The sequence below is a fragment of the Rhineura floridana genome, chromosome 11 (genome assembly GCF_030035675.1).
Source record: "Rhineura floridana isolate rRhiFlo1 chromosome 11, rRhiFlo1.hap2, whole genome shotgun sequence".
Classification (NCBI taxonomy): domain Eukaryota; kingdom Metazoa; phylum Chordata; class Lepidosauria; order Squamata; family Rhineuridae; genus Rhineura; species Rhineura floridana.
Window position 1 is genome coordinate 56,837,612 of NC_084490.1, and position 12,619 is coordinate 56,850,230.

Here is a 12,619-nt window from a genome sequence, read left to right on the forward strand (position 1 = left end):
TGAAAACTGTCCAGAAGCCCCGCGCCCCCTAAAGCATGTTTACTCAGCAACATTAAGCCACGCCAGTGGGAGTTCAGGAGTTCCCTGAGATTTACTCCCGAGTCAGCGTGGCCGCGGGCTTGGAGCCTTACAGTAGCCCGAGCCTCTGTGTACTTGCTCGAAAGTAAATCCCACTAAATCCAGCGGCTTACTCCTCTCCCCAAAAGGGTGCACAGAATAGGCGGGTCCCTCTAAATGCCAGTGATCCACGGGCGGGAAAGACGCCGCCGCAGCACCCGCCACCCCGGAAAGCTTTCACGCTGCATTTTGATTAGCTGATGCAGAGAAAAGGGATCCTCTCACCGGCTCCTTCTCAAGTCTTTTTCAGGGTTCAAAACACGACGCTGAAGTTGGTTCCTAGTTCCCAGTTCCTTATCTGTGTGAAATTTCAGTCACTAACAAAGAAGAAAAGTTGACAGCTACAGCAACGTCAAGCCAAATTTAAAATGCCCCTGAACCCCAAAATAAATAATGGGGTACCCTGTATTATATATCGCTGTAATCAAGAGACTCTCCCCGTCAAAACTGACAATAAATTTATACAATCAAAATAATCAGGATTCCGATATTATCATAAATACATAATGATGTCATAAAATCATAAAAAATAAGTAACTGGGGGTACACACCCCAAAATCTGCTCTGGGCCAGGACAAATCATATACCCCAGGAAAGGGGAGGATGTCCCCTACGAGACGCCACTGCGTCCCGCCTGGCCCAGAGCTTCTGCTGGGCGCAGGGCACGTGAGAGGGCATCTGTCCAAAACCAAAGCAGAAAAAAACATACAGGAAAAAAGTAACTGGGGGTACACGCCCCCAAAACTGCTCTGGGCCAGGACAAATCATATACCCCAGGGAAGGGGAGGGTGTCCCCTACGAGATACCACTGCATCCCGCCTGGCCCAGAGCTTCTGCTGGGCACAGGGCACATGGGAGGGCATCTATCCAAAACCAAAGCAGACAAAAATATACAGGAAAAAATAAGTAACTGGGGGTACACGCCCCCAAAACTGCTCCAGGAAAGGGGAGGGTGTCCCCTATGAGATGCCATTGCATCCCACCTGGCCCAGAGCTTCTGCTGGACGCAGGGCACATGGGAGGGCATCTATCCAAAACCAAAGCAGAAAAAAACATACAGGAAAAAATAAATCATATACCCCAGGAAAAAAGATGGTGTACTCTATGACATGCATGTCTTTCCCAGCTAAAATAATGAAGAGTAAATATGGCAAAACTGGTACAGAACGCGGCGGCGCGCCTGATTAAAGGCAGCTGCTGGCGAGATCATATCACTCCAGTGCTAAAAGAGCTGCACTGGTTACCAGTTGCTTACCAGGCCCAATTCAAGGTGTTAGTTTTGACCTTTAAAACCCTATACGGTTTCGGCCCAGTCTATCTAAAGGAGCGCCTCCAGCAACATCAGCTATGCCGCCCAACAAGATCAGCCTCAAAAGACCTTCTCTCCATCCCATCAGTCAAAACAGCCAAACTGGTGAGAACGAGAGAGAGGGCTTTTTCAATTGTGGCCCCCACCCTGTGGAACTCCCTCCCAAATGATCTCCGCCATGTCCCTTCTATGATGAGCTTCTGCTGGGCCTTGAAGACCGGGCTCTTCAGGCAGGCTTTTGGGGTGGGCTAGATTTTATCTTCATTGTTTTTAGATTTTCAATGTCTAGGTATTATATGCCTATGTTGTATGTCGCCCAGAGTGGCTGGACAGCCAGCCAGATGGGCAACTAATAAATTCTATAAATAAATAAATAAATAAATAAATAAATAAATTGTGGTGACCACTACAAAATCTTCTGTGGGCTATGAAAAATCATTCACTTGAGCAAAGTGAATAGTGTCCTCGACGAGATGCCACTGCATCCTGCCTGGCATGGTTTGTGGTCATACGGAACAGGTATCGGCATCTATGCACAACAACAATAATCAAGCTATGTAGAAAATACAAAAGGAACTGTGGGATTCCACCATCAAACATGCTTTGGGCACTGCAGGTCATATACCCATGCATTCTGGAGAGGGTTCCCACCCAATTCAGAATTTCTTGTATCTGTATGGCACAGACAAGGCCATATATGTATTAGAAAATATAGCAAATATGTACAGGAAAAGAATAAGGAAATGAGGTGCCCATCACAAAAGATGGTTTGGGGCACCATAAAACATACTACATTGCACCTGGAAGAGTGTCTTCTCTGAGATGCCATCCATGAATGCTTTTGAGTGTCAATTATGAAATTACATCTTCAAGAAATCATTGTTGTTTAACCTGCCATGTTTCCTTCTGTCGCCAATACCAATGGCTTTTTAAAATAATAATATTTGAGCTGTAACAAGGTGAGTAAGAGGGTAGACCGATACAAAAATTAAACATAAGAAAATCCCATCTTTCAACAACCCTTTTAAGGAGAGACCTTGTCCCAGTGTGCATCTGTATTGGAATTATATTCAAGATGTTTTCAACAATGTTTTGTAATTTTCGAAAGGTGTTTTTCAATGTTTTGTATTTGATTTTGTAAAGATCTTTTGTTTTTAAGATGTTTTTAAAAGACTTGGGGGGGGTATCACTTTTTAGCCACCCTGGGCAAATGTGGAGATGTTTGTGCAACAAATGAGTTGTTCCAAGACTTCACAAAGAAAAATAGTACTCCAAGTCATATTGTAGCAATGAGGCTATAAAGGACCAAACAATAACGATGATGTGCAATGTGCAGTTTAGAAGGTCCTCTTCTAAATCTACTACTATTTCAGAGATGTTTGAAAACCAGGAGATTATTTCGAATGGGTGAAATTGTTTAATTCCAGCCCATGTGAAATGGTGTTGATTTTGTAAACTACAAAAATATTCTAATATATTTCTAAGCAAATTTTTTTTACCATTTTACCAGTTCTGATAAATGTGACTTTCTTATTTGTTTTTTAAATTAAGTCTGCACTTGTTTATATGTTCATTTGTATACTTGGTTCTTACCTGTTGGAGAAATATAATATATATGTGTAGTAATTTATTTAGAGATGTAATAAATCAAATGCACAACAATTCTTCTCACAGTATGACTCTATGTTATCTGGTGCCATGGCAGATGGAAACTTGGCCGGATTTTTTATTTATTTATTTTTAAAACTTATATACCGCCCAACTAGCAATAGCTCTCTGGGCGGTGAACATAAATACAATAAAATACAATATAGTACAAAAACATCACAATCTAAAATCAAATTTCACAATCTAAAAACTGCATAAGCTAAAATCAAATTACAAACATTACAATCATTAACAAAAAAGAATTAAAATGCCTCGGAGAAGAGAAAGGTTTTAACTTGGCGCCGAAAGGATGATAGTGTTGGCGCCAAGTGGACCTCCTCGGGGAGACTATTCCATAGTTCGGGGGCCACCACTGAGAAGGCCCTTGATCTTGTCACCACCCTCCGGGCCTCCCTATGACTCGGGACCCGGAGGAGGGCCTTCGTAGCAGACCGTAGTGCACGAGCCGGTTCATAACGGGAGAGGTGTTCCGACAGATATCGAGGTCCCGCGCCGTATAAGGCTTTATAGGTTAATACCAACACTTTGAATTTGGCCCGGAAGTGTATTGGAAGCCAGTGCAAGCGGGCCAAAACAGGTGTTATATGGTCAGATCGCTTCGTTCTTGTTAGCAGTCTGGCCGCCGCATTTTGCACCAGCTGTAGCTTCCGAACCGTCTTCAGAGGTAGCCCTACGTAGAGCGCATTACAGTAATCCAAACGTGAGGTGACCAGAGCATGTACTACTGATGTAAGATCCTCCTTACTCAGGTAGGGACGTAGCTGGGCTACCAATCGAAGTTGGTAGAACGCATTCCATGCCACCGAGGGTACATGAGCCTCAAGTGACAGGGAAGAGTCTAGAACGACTCCCAGACTACGAACCTGTTCCTTTAGGGGGAGTGTAACCCCATCCAGGACAGGATATGTATCCACCATCTGATTGGAGAAACCATCCACCAATAGCATCTCAGTCTTATCAGGATTGAGTCTCAGTTTGTTAGTTCTCATCCAGTCCATTGTCGCGTCCAGGCAACGGTTCAGCACATTGACCGCCTCACCTGAAGAAGATGAAAAGGAGAAGTAGAGCTGCGTGTCATCAGCGTACTGGTGACAACGCACTCCAAAACTCCTGATGACCGCACCCAACGGCTTCATATAGATGTTAAAAAGCATGGGAGACAAAACTGAACCCTGCGGAACCCCACATTGGAGTACCCACGGTGTCGAGCAATGTTCCCCAAGCACTAGCTTCTGGAGACGGCCCGCCAAGTAGGAGCGGAACCACTGCCATGCAGTGCCTCCAACTCCCAACTCCGCAAGCCTCTCCAGAAGGATACCATGGTCGATGGTATCAAAAGCTGCTGAGAGATCAAGGAGAATCAACAGAGTTACACTCCCTCTGTCTCTCTCCCGGCATAGGTCATCAAACAGGGCGACCAAGGCCGTCTCAGTGCCAAAACCAGGCCTGAAACCCAATTGAAATGGATCTAGATAATCGGTTTCATCCAATAGCGCCTGGAGCTGGACAGCAACCACTCGTTCCAAGATCTTGCCCAGGAAAGGAACGTTCGCCACTGGTCTGTAGCTGCTGAAATCCTCTGGGCCCAGGGAAGGCTTTTTCAGGAGTGGTCTCACTGCTGCCTCTTTCAGACAACCGGGGACCACTCCCTCTCGCAAGGAGGCATTTATTACTTCCTTGGCCCAGCCAACTGTTCCCTCCTTGCCAGTTTTTATTAGCCAAGAGGGGCAAGGATCTAGTACCGAGGTGGTTGCACGTACCTGTCCAAGCACCTTGTCCACGTCCTCGAACTGAACCGACTGAAACTCATTCAACAAAACATGATAAGACTGTGCTCCAGACACCTCACTAGGGTTAACTGCTATAAAATGAGAGTCTAGGTCCCGACGGATGCGTAAGAACTTATGCTGGAAGTGCTCAGCAAACTCATTGCAGCGGGCCACCGAAGTATCTACAGTGTCCTGCAGGCCTAGATGGAGTAGCCCTCGGACGACTCTAAACAGCTCCGCTGGACGGGAGAGAGATGCCTTAATAGTGGCGGCAAAGTGTTCTTTTTCCCTGCCCTCACCGCTCCTACATACCGCTTGGTGAAAGCACAAACCAGCGTATAGTTGCATTCATCAGGAGTTCGTCTCCATCTCCGCTCAAGCCACCTCCTATCTTGCTTCATCGCTCTCAACTCTGGAGTATACCAAGGAGCTGAACGAGCTCTGCAAAGGAGAGGGCATGCAGGAGCGATCGCGTCGACAGCCCGGGCCATCTCCGCATTCCACAGATTAGCCAGGGCCTCGACAGGAGCACCAGTCCTATCAGCCGGAAAATCCCCCAGAGCCCTTTGAAAACCTTCAGGATTCATTAGTCTCCGGGGGCGGACCAATTTAATAGGTCCCCCACCCTTGCGGAGGAAAAAGGTCACTGAAAGTCTAAACTTCAGCAAGCAGTGATCTGTCCATGACAAAGGGAGAGATGTAAAACTCCCCACATCCAGATCACTATCCCTATGTCCAGTAACAAAAATAAGGTCGAGTGTATGCCCCGATATATGTGTTGGGCCATTAACATATTGAGACAGCCCCATGGTTGTCATGGAGTCCATGAAGTCCTGAGCCGCCCCAGACAAAGTAGCCTCGGCATGAATGTTGACATCCCCCAGTACTAATAGTCTGGGGGATCTCAACAATACCTCCGAGACCACTTCCGTCAGCTCAGTTAAGGAAGCCATTGGGCAGCAAGGTGGGCGGTACACCAGACAACGATTCACTCAAGAAGCATAAAGATGTAATTTCATAGATGAGACTCTAAACTATGCATGGATGGCATCTAATAGAAGACAGTATCCCTGATGTGTGGAACTATGATTCGTGGTGCCCCAAATCATAATTTGGAATGGGCATAATTTGGAATGGGCATAATTTGGAATGGGCATCCAAGTTTCTTATAATGTTTCCTATAGATTTTGGCTATTCTTCTGATACATAAATTAATGTTGTTGGTGTTGTTTAGATTTATTCCCTGCAGTTAACTAAAACGTTTTGGGTGGATCACAAAAGTTATAAAATGCATAATTAAATACAGTTCAAATCACTCTAAAATCAGAAATGATAAATGAACTTGTCTGAGCTATAACTGAACAAAAAGCTCTGACCTGGGTTGGAACCAATGCCATCTTGTAGAGGACCCTGTCCTGTATGAATATGTGTATGGATCGTCACCTTGCAGTGGTGAGTGGGCTTGCGTGTTCCAATGAACCCTGTGAGCGATGCCGTCGGGAGTCATGTACTCCCAGTGGTGTCATCCATGGTGGTAAGGTCAAGGGAGAGGAACCAGACAAAGAACGATCAAAGAAAGTCCTCAACGGCAGAACAAGCAGAGGATAACAATGTGTATGTTACAACGGCTGTGAAGGCGGATGAAGGCTGCAGCAGATAAAAGACTTCCAATCAACGTGGTATCCATGCCATTGGATCAAAGCCTTTTTCTATCAAGATTGTGTGTTGATCGTCGTGCACCAATCTCCCCACATAAAGCAAATTCACGCACAGGCGTCTTCCAACCAAACCAAACCAAAAGTCCCATGGCGATCGGCGGATGGCAATGGGGGCAGGACTGTGAAATCTGGAAGCCGCTAGTCATGGACCGGCACATGGGCAGTGGATACAGACTCAGTAGTCCTGGCTCAAGGACCGAGGCAGTTGAGTTGTTGGGCAGCTGTATCCATGACTGAGCATTCCTATTCAGGATCCACTCTGCTCACCCCTTATGGGGAAGGTACTAGAAAAGGTGCCCTAAATATAGTCTGCCTCATCTCTCTCCCTGACTGGATTACCGCGTCCAGTGGGGTCACCACTTAGCAGTCGCAAAAGACAAATGAACTTTGGAACGTGGAATATACGGACATTGCTGGACAATACAGATAGTGAACGCAGGACTGCCATCATTGTGAGGGAGTTGAGATGTTTTGGTATTGACATAGCAGCACTCCAAGAAACTCGAAGAGCAGGAGAGGGACAATTGAAGGAAGAAAAAGGTGGTTACACCTTCTTCTGGAAAGGACTGCCTGAACAAGAACGACGAATACATGGAGTAGGCTTTGCTATTCAAAATGATCTTGTGAAGCTCTTGTCAGAAGTTCCTACTGGCATTAATGAACAACTCTCAACTCTCCAATTAAAACTTGCCAAAAACCAGCAGGCAACTATTGTAAGTGCTTATGCACCAACATTAGATGCTGATGAAGACATCAAGGAAAATTTTTATACCCAGCTGGACACCATCTTATCAGAGATACCTAAGGAGGACAAAATTATCCTCCTGGGCGATTTCAATGCAAGAGTTGGGCGTGATTTTGATTTATGGCCAGAAATCTTTGGGAAAGAAGGAGTTGGCAATAGCAACCTGAATGGAACTCTACTTCTGACTTAATGTTCAGAGCATAATCTTATTATTACAAACACACTCTTTCACCAGAAAGATAAATTTAAAGCATCATGGAAGCACCCTCGGTCGAAGCACTGGCATCTCCTGGATTACGTAATTATCCGTGCCAGAGATTGTCATGATGTACTCCTTACCAGGGCCATGACGAGTGCCGATGACTGCTGGACAGATCACCGATTAATTCAATCCACTATGGCCATTAATATTGTTCCTCAACATAGGCTCCAAGGAAGAAAACCAAGGCATAAAATGAACATCCACGCCCTTCAAGATCCTATTAAGTGAGCTTGCTTTCAAACAACTCTCAAGAACATCTGCCTACGGAACTCCCTGAAAATGTTCAGGAACACTGGATTAAACTGAAGACATCCATTACTGCAGCATGTGAACAAACTATTGGATACCAAACTAAGAAACATCAGGACTGGTTTGATGAGAATGATAGTGAGATTGAACATATAATTGACAAGAAAAGGAAAGCCTTCCAGATATGGCAAAAAGACATTAACTGTGCTGCTAAGAAAAACATCTATGCTAGTGCAAAGGCTGAGGTCCAAAGAAGAACTAGAGAAGAACGCCCAGTGGATAAAGAAAGCTCAAGAAATCCAACATTTTGCAGATGCTCATGATGCACGGGGCTTTTTTAATGCCACAAAGGCCATCTACTGACCAACAAATTATGGTACAAATCCCTTACGTTCAATAGGTGGTACCAAACTTCTAAAGGACAAAGAGTCTATTGCACTGCATTGGAAAGAGCATTACCACGATCTCCTTAATCGTAACTCTATTGTGGCTGATGAGGTCTTTTCGCAAATCCCGCAACAACAAATTAGAGATGAGCTTGCAGTATCCCTTAATTTGGATGAAGTCAGTAAAGCCATTAATCAAATGAAAAATAACAAAGCTAGTGGACCTGATGGGATTCATGCTGAAGTCTTTAAAGAAGGTGGGCCTGAATTTACACAACAATTTAATAAGCTCATCGAAAAAATCTGGATGAGGGAGGAGGTCCCGGAAGACTTTAGGGATGCCATAATTATCACTCTTTTCAAGAAGGGTGATAGAACAGACTTCCGGGAAGGGTGACTTCGCTTGTGCCTGCTTTTGAGACGGGCTCCCGCCTCAAAAGAAGCTTATTCAGATATAAATCAGTCAGAACATTTTTTTTTTGACTGATGAAATTTCTCCCGGGCAGGGAGAAACGTAGAGATCAACCTCAAAAGCCTGTTTTTGTTGGGAGGACTGGATTTCATTAATTTATGAGAAAAGGTCCAGCCAGCAATGCCGGACGGACTTCCGAACAAGCTCTATCTGATTAATGCGATACGTTTATCTTTTCTTCAAAGAGAAAACGGACTAACAGGCAAGCACCCTTCTTTCTATTATTTTTTTTACTTGGTTTAAATTGTTGCAGCAAAAAGAGATTTGTCAAATGAATCAGCTTTAAAGAACTTCTGGGTGAGCTATAACTCTTCTCTGTTATTCACGAAATTAACAGCTTATCTCTGTTTCTATTGCAAAAAGCTGTCCTGGAAGTGCATTCTAAAGATATAAACAGAAGAGGGATTTCTATTCCGAGGAACATTATATTGTCTGGGACTATTCTCTTTTTGGTCTATTTTATTTTGACGAATCTGCTTCTTCACGACGCCACTAACTGTTTTGATGCTGGGAACTAAATTTGTTTTGTATTCTTGAACATAGAGAGATAAGGCAGGCTGCTCTGTTTATACTGTGATGTCATCAAGCCTGGAATATTAACCCAATTGTTGCTGAAATAAGAAGTGGTTCTTCTTTATTTTTGTTTTGTTTTGTTTTGGTGGTTTTAAAAATGGCAATCAAGAAAGTGGCTGAGAATCTGGAAGTAATTATGTTTCAGAAAATAATGGATGAGATTGAGATAATGAAACAAACCCTGCGACAGGGCAGTAAGGAGCTGAAAATTGAACTGAGCAAAATGACGCAGGAGCTTAAAGAAATAGAGGATCCTGTGAGAGAGGAGAATGAGATCAGAGATGAGAAAAGAAAAAATAAAGGGAAGATACAAGCCCTGGAGATTGGAACAAATGTGGAATTGGAAAAAGATCTGGAGTTTATGGATATTAGAAATAAAATCTACTGTTTGGAATTTAACGTTATCTCTGAAGAAATTAATGAAGATATTAGAGATAAAGTTATCGAAGGCTTGGATAATCTTCTGGACTAGAATGACGTGATGGAGCTTGATATAGAGAAAATCTATGGAATTAACTGCAGCCATGTGACAATGGAAAAACTCTCAAGAGATGAGCCAGTGCATTTTGTAAAAAAGAAGAACAGAGATATGACTTTACAACAATATTTCAGCAACTTATTCAGAATTGATGGCAAGAAAATATTTGGGATAGAGGAAATTCCCATCAGACTCTTATTATATGACTATGGTTATGACAGCAAGATTATTATGGAATACTGATAATGGAAGATTGGACACTGAAATTACTGGACTTAACAGGACTATTGAAGATGGAAGATGGAATTAATATGGATAATGGAATAATGGCTATTGAAATTATTGGACCTAACAGATTTTGATGAGATGGATTAATCGATATGTTTATTTGGACTATGGTTATGACAATAAGATTATTATTATTATTAACGAGATGGATTAATCAACATGTTTATTAGGAGGAAAATTGATAGATATATTTTTTAAAGAATTGAAACCTCTCTTTGACTTTTTGTGGAAAGAATAAAGTAATGTTTATGAGATTTGATGATTAATTAAGATAACTACTGGAGGAAAGTGATTTTATAATATAATTTAAGAGACAGGATTGTTATATATTGTAGACCTATAACTGATTTGATCTGCGACAAATGAAGTCAACATTTTATTTTTTTGTTTAATCATTTTTGTTTTTTTTGTTTTTTGTCTTTGAATGTTTTATGATTTTGTTTTGTATGTTTTATGAAAATTTGAATAAAAATTATTGTAAAAAAAAAAAAAGAAGGGTGATAGAACAGATTGTGGGAACTACCGAGGTATCTCTCTTCTTGCTACCACAGGTAAAATCCTTGCAAGGATCCTTGCAAATTGCCTCCTACCTATTTCAGAAGACATTCTCCCTGAATCCCAAAATGGTTTCCGCCCTTCCAGGCGGACAGTGGACATGATCTTCACTGCACGACAGCTTCAAGAAAAATGCAGGGAGCAAAATCGACCTCTGTATATGGCATTTATTGATCTGACTAAGGCCTTTGATACTGTAAATCGAACTGCCCTCTGGACCATCCTTCTGAAAATTGGATGCCCTGATAAATTTGTAAATGTTTTGCGACTCCTCCATGATGACACGAGGGCAACAATTTTGGATAACAGTGGCTCTCAAAGTGATCCATTCAAAGTGGGATCAGGCGTCAAACAGGGATGTGTCATTGCTCGGACCTTATTTGCTATTTTTATCGCCATGATTCTACACCTTGTTGAGGGGAAACTTCCCACTGTCGTGGAAATCACATATCGAACAGATGGAAAGCTTTTTAATCTCAGTAGGCTGAAAGCAAAAAGTAAGGTAATTACCAACTCTGTCATAGAACTTCAATATGCCAATGATAATGTAGTCTCCACACATTCAGAGGAAGATCTTCAAACTATCCTAAATGTCTTTGCAGAAGCATATGAAAAGCTTGGCCTCTCACTTAACATCAAAAAAACCAAAGTGTTTCATCAGCAAGTGTGAACCAATTCCTCTGTAGCACCGTCAATCCAGCTTAATGGTGCAACGCTGGAGAATGTCGATCACTTTTCTTATCTTGGCAGCCATCTCTCTGTAAAAGCTAACATCGATGCTGAAATTCATGTTTTTGTCCATTTTAGTTGTGAGTACATGCCATCATATGCGCCCTGCGGCCTCCACAACCTCTAGGCTAAGCAGGACGCACTGGAATGTTATAGAGGACACCCTCCCCTTTCCTGGAGTGTATGATTTGTCCTGGCCTAGAGCAGATTTTGGGGCGTGTACCCCCAGTTACTTATTTTTTCCTGTATGTTTTTGTCTGCTTTGGTTTTGGATAGATGCCCTCCCACGTGCCCTGCGCCCAGCAGAAGCTCTGGGCCAGGCGGGACACAGTGGCATCTCGTAGGGGACACCCTCCCCTTTCCTGGGGCATGTGATTTGTCCTGGCCCAGAGCAGATTTTGGGGCATGTACCCCCCGTTACTTATTTTTTTCTCCATGTTTTTGTCCAGTTTGATTTTGCATAGATGCCTTCGTGAGTGCCTGGTGCCCAGCAAAAGCTCTGGGCCGGATGGGACACAGTGGTATCTCGTAGGGGACATCCTCCCCTTTCCTGGGGTATATGATTTGTCCTGGCCCAGAGCAGATTTTGGGGCATGTACCCCCAGTTACTTATTTTTTCCTGTATGTTTTTGTCTGCTTTGGTTTTGGATAGATGCCCTCCCACGTGCCTGCGCCCAGCAGAATCTCTGGGCCAGGCGGGACGCAGTGGCATCTCATAGGGGACACCCTCCCCTTTCCTGGGGTATATGATTTGTCCTGGCCTAGACCAGATTTTGGGGTGTGTACCCCCAGTTACTTATGATTTATGATTTTATGACATCATTATGTATTTATGATATCAGAATCCTGATGATTTTGATTGTATAAATTTATTGTCAGTCTTGACGGGGAGAGTCTCCTGATTACAGCAATATATCATACAGGGTACCCCATTATTTATTTTGGGGTTCAGGGGCATTTTAAATTTGGCTTGACGTTGCTGTAGCTGTCAACTTTTCTTCTTTGTTAGTGACAAATTTCACACAAATAAGGAACTGGGAACTGGGAACCAACTTCAGCGTCGTGTTCAAAACGCGGTGTTTTCATTTCTCACGTTATGATTGGCCAGTACTGTTAGTCCCAGGATGTGTGTGAACTGAAGATTGGGTCATTTTGAACATTCCTATAAGGGGAAATCTTGGAAATTTTAAAACCGTATTTTTTAATGCTTAAATTCACTTCTAAACGTTTGCCGAGGTCATATCCTGAAGCGTTCCGGGTTCGTTTAGTATTCACTCACTTTCTGCCCCCCCCTTCTTTTG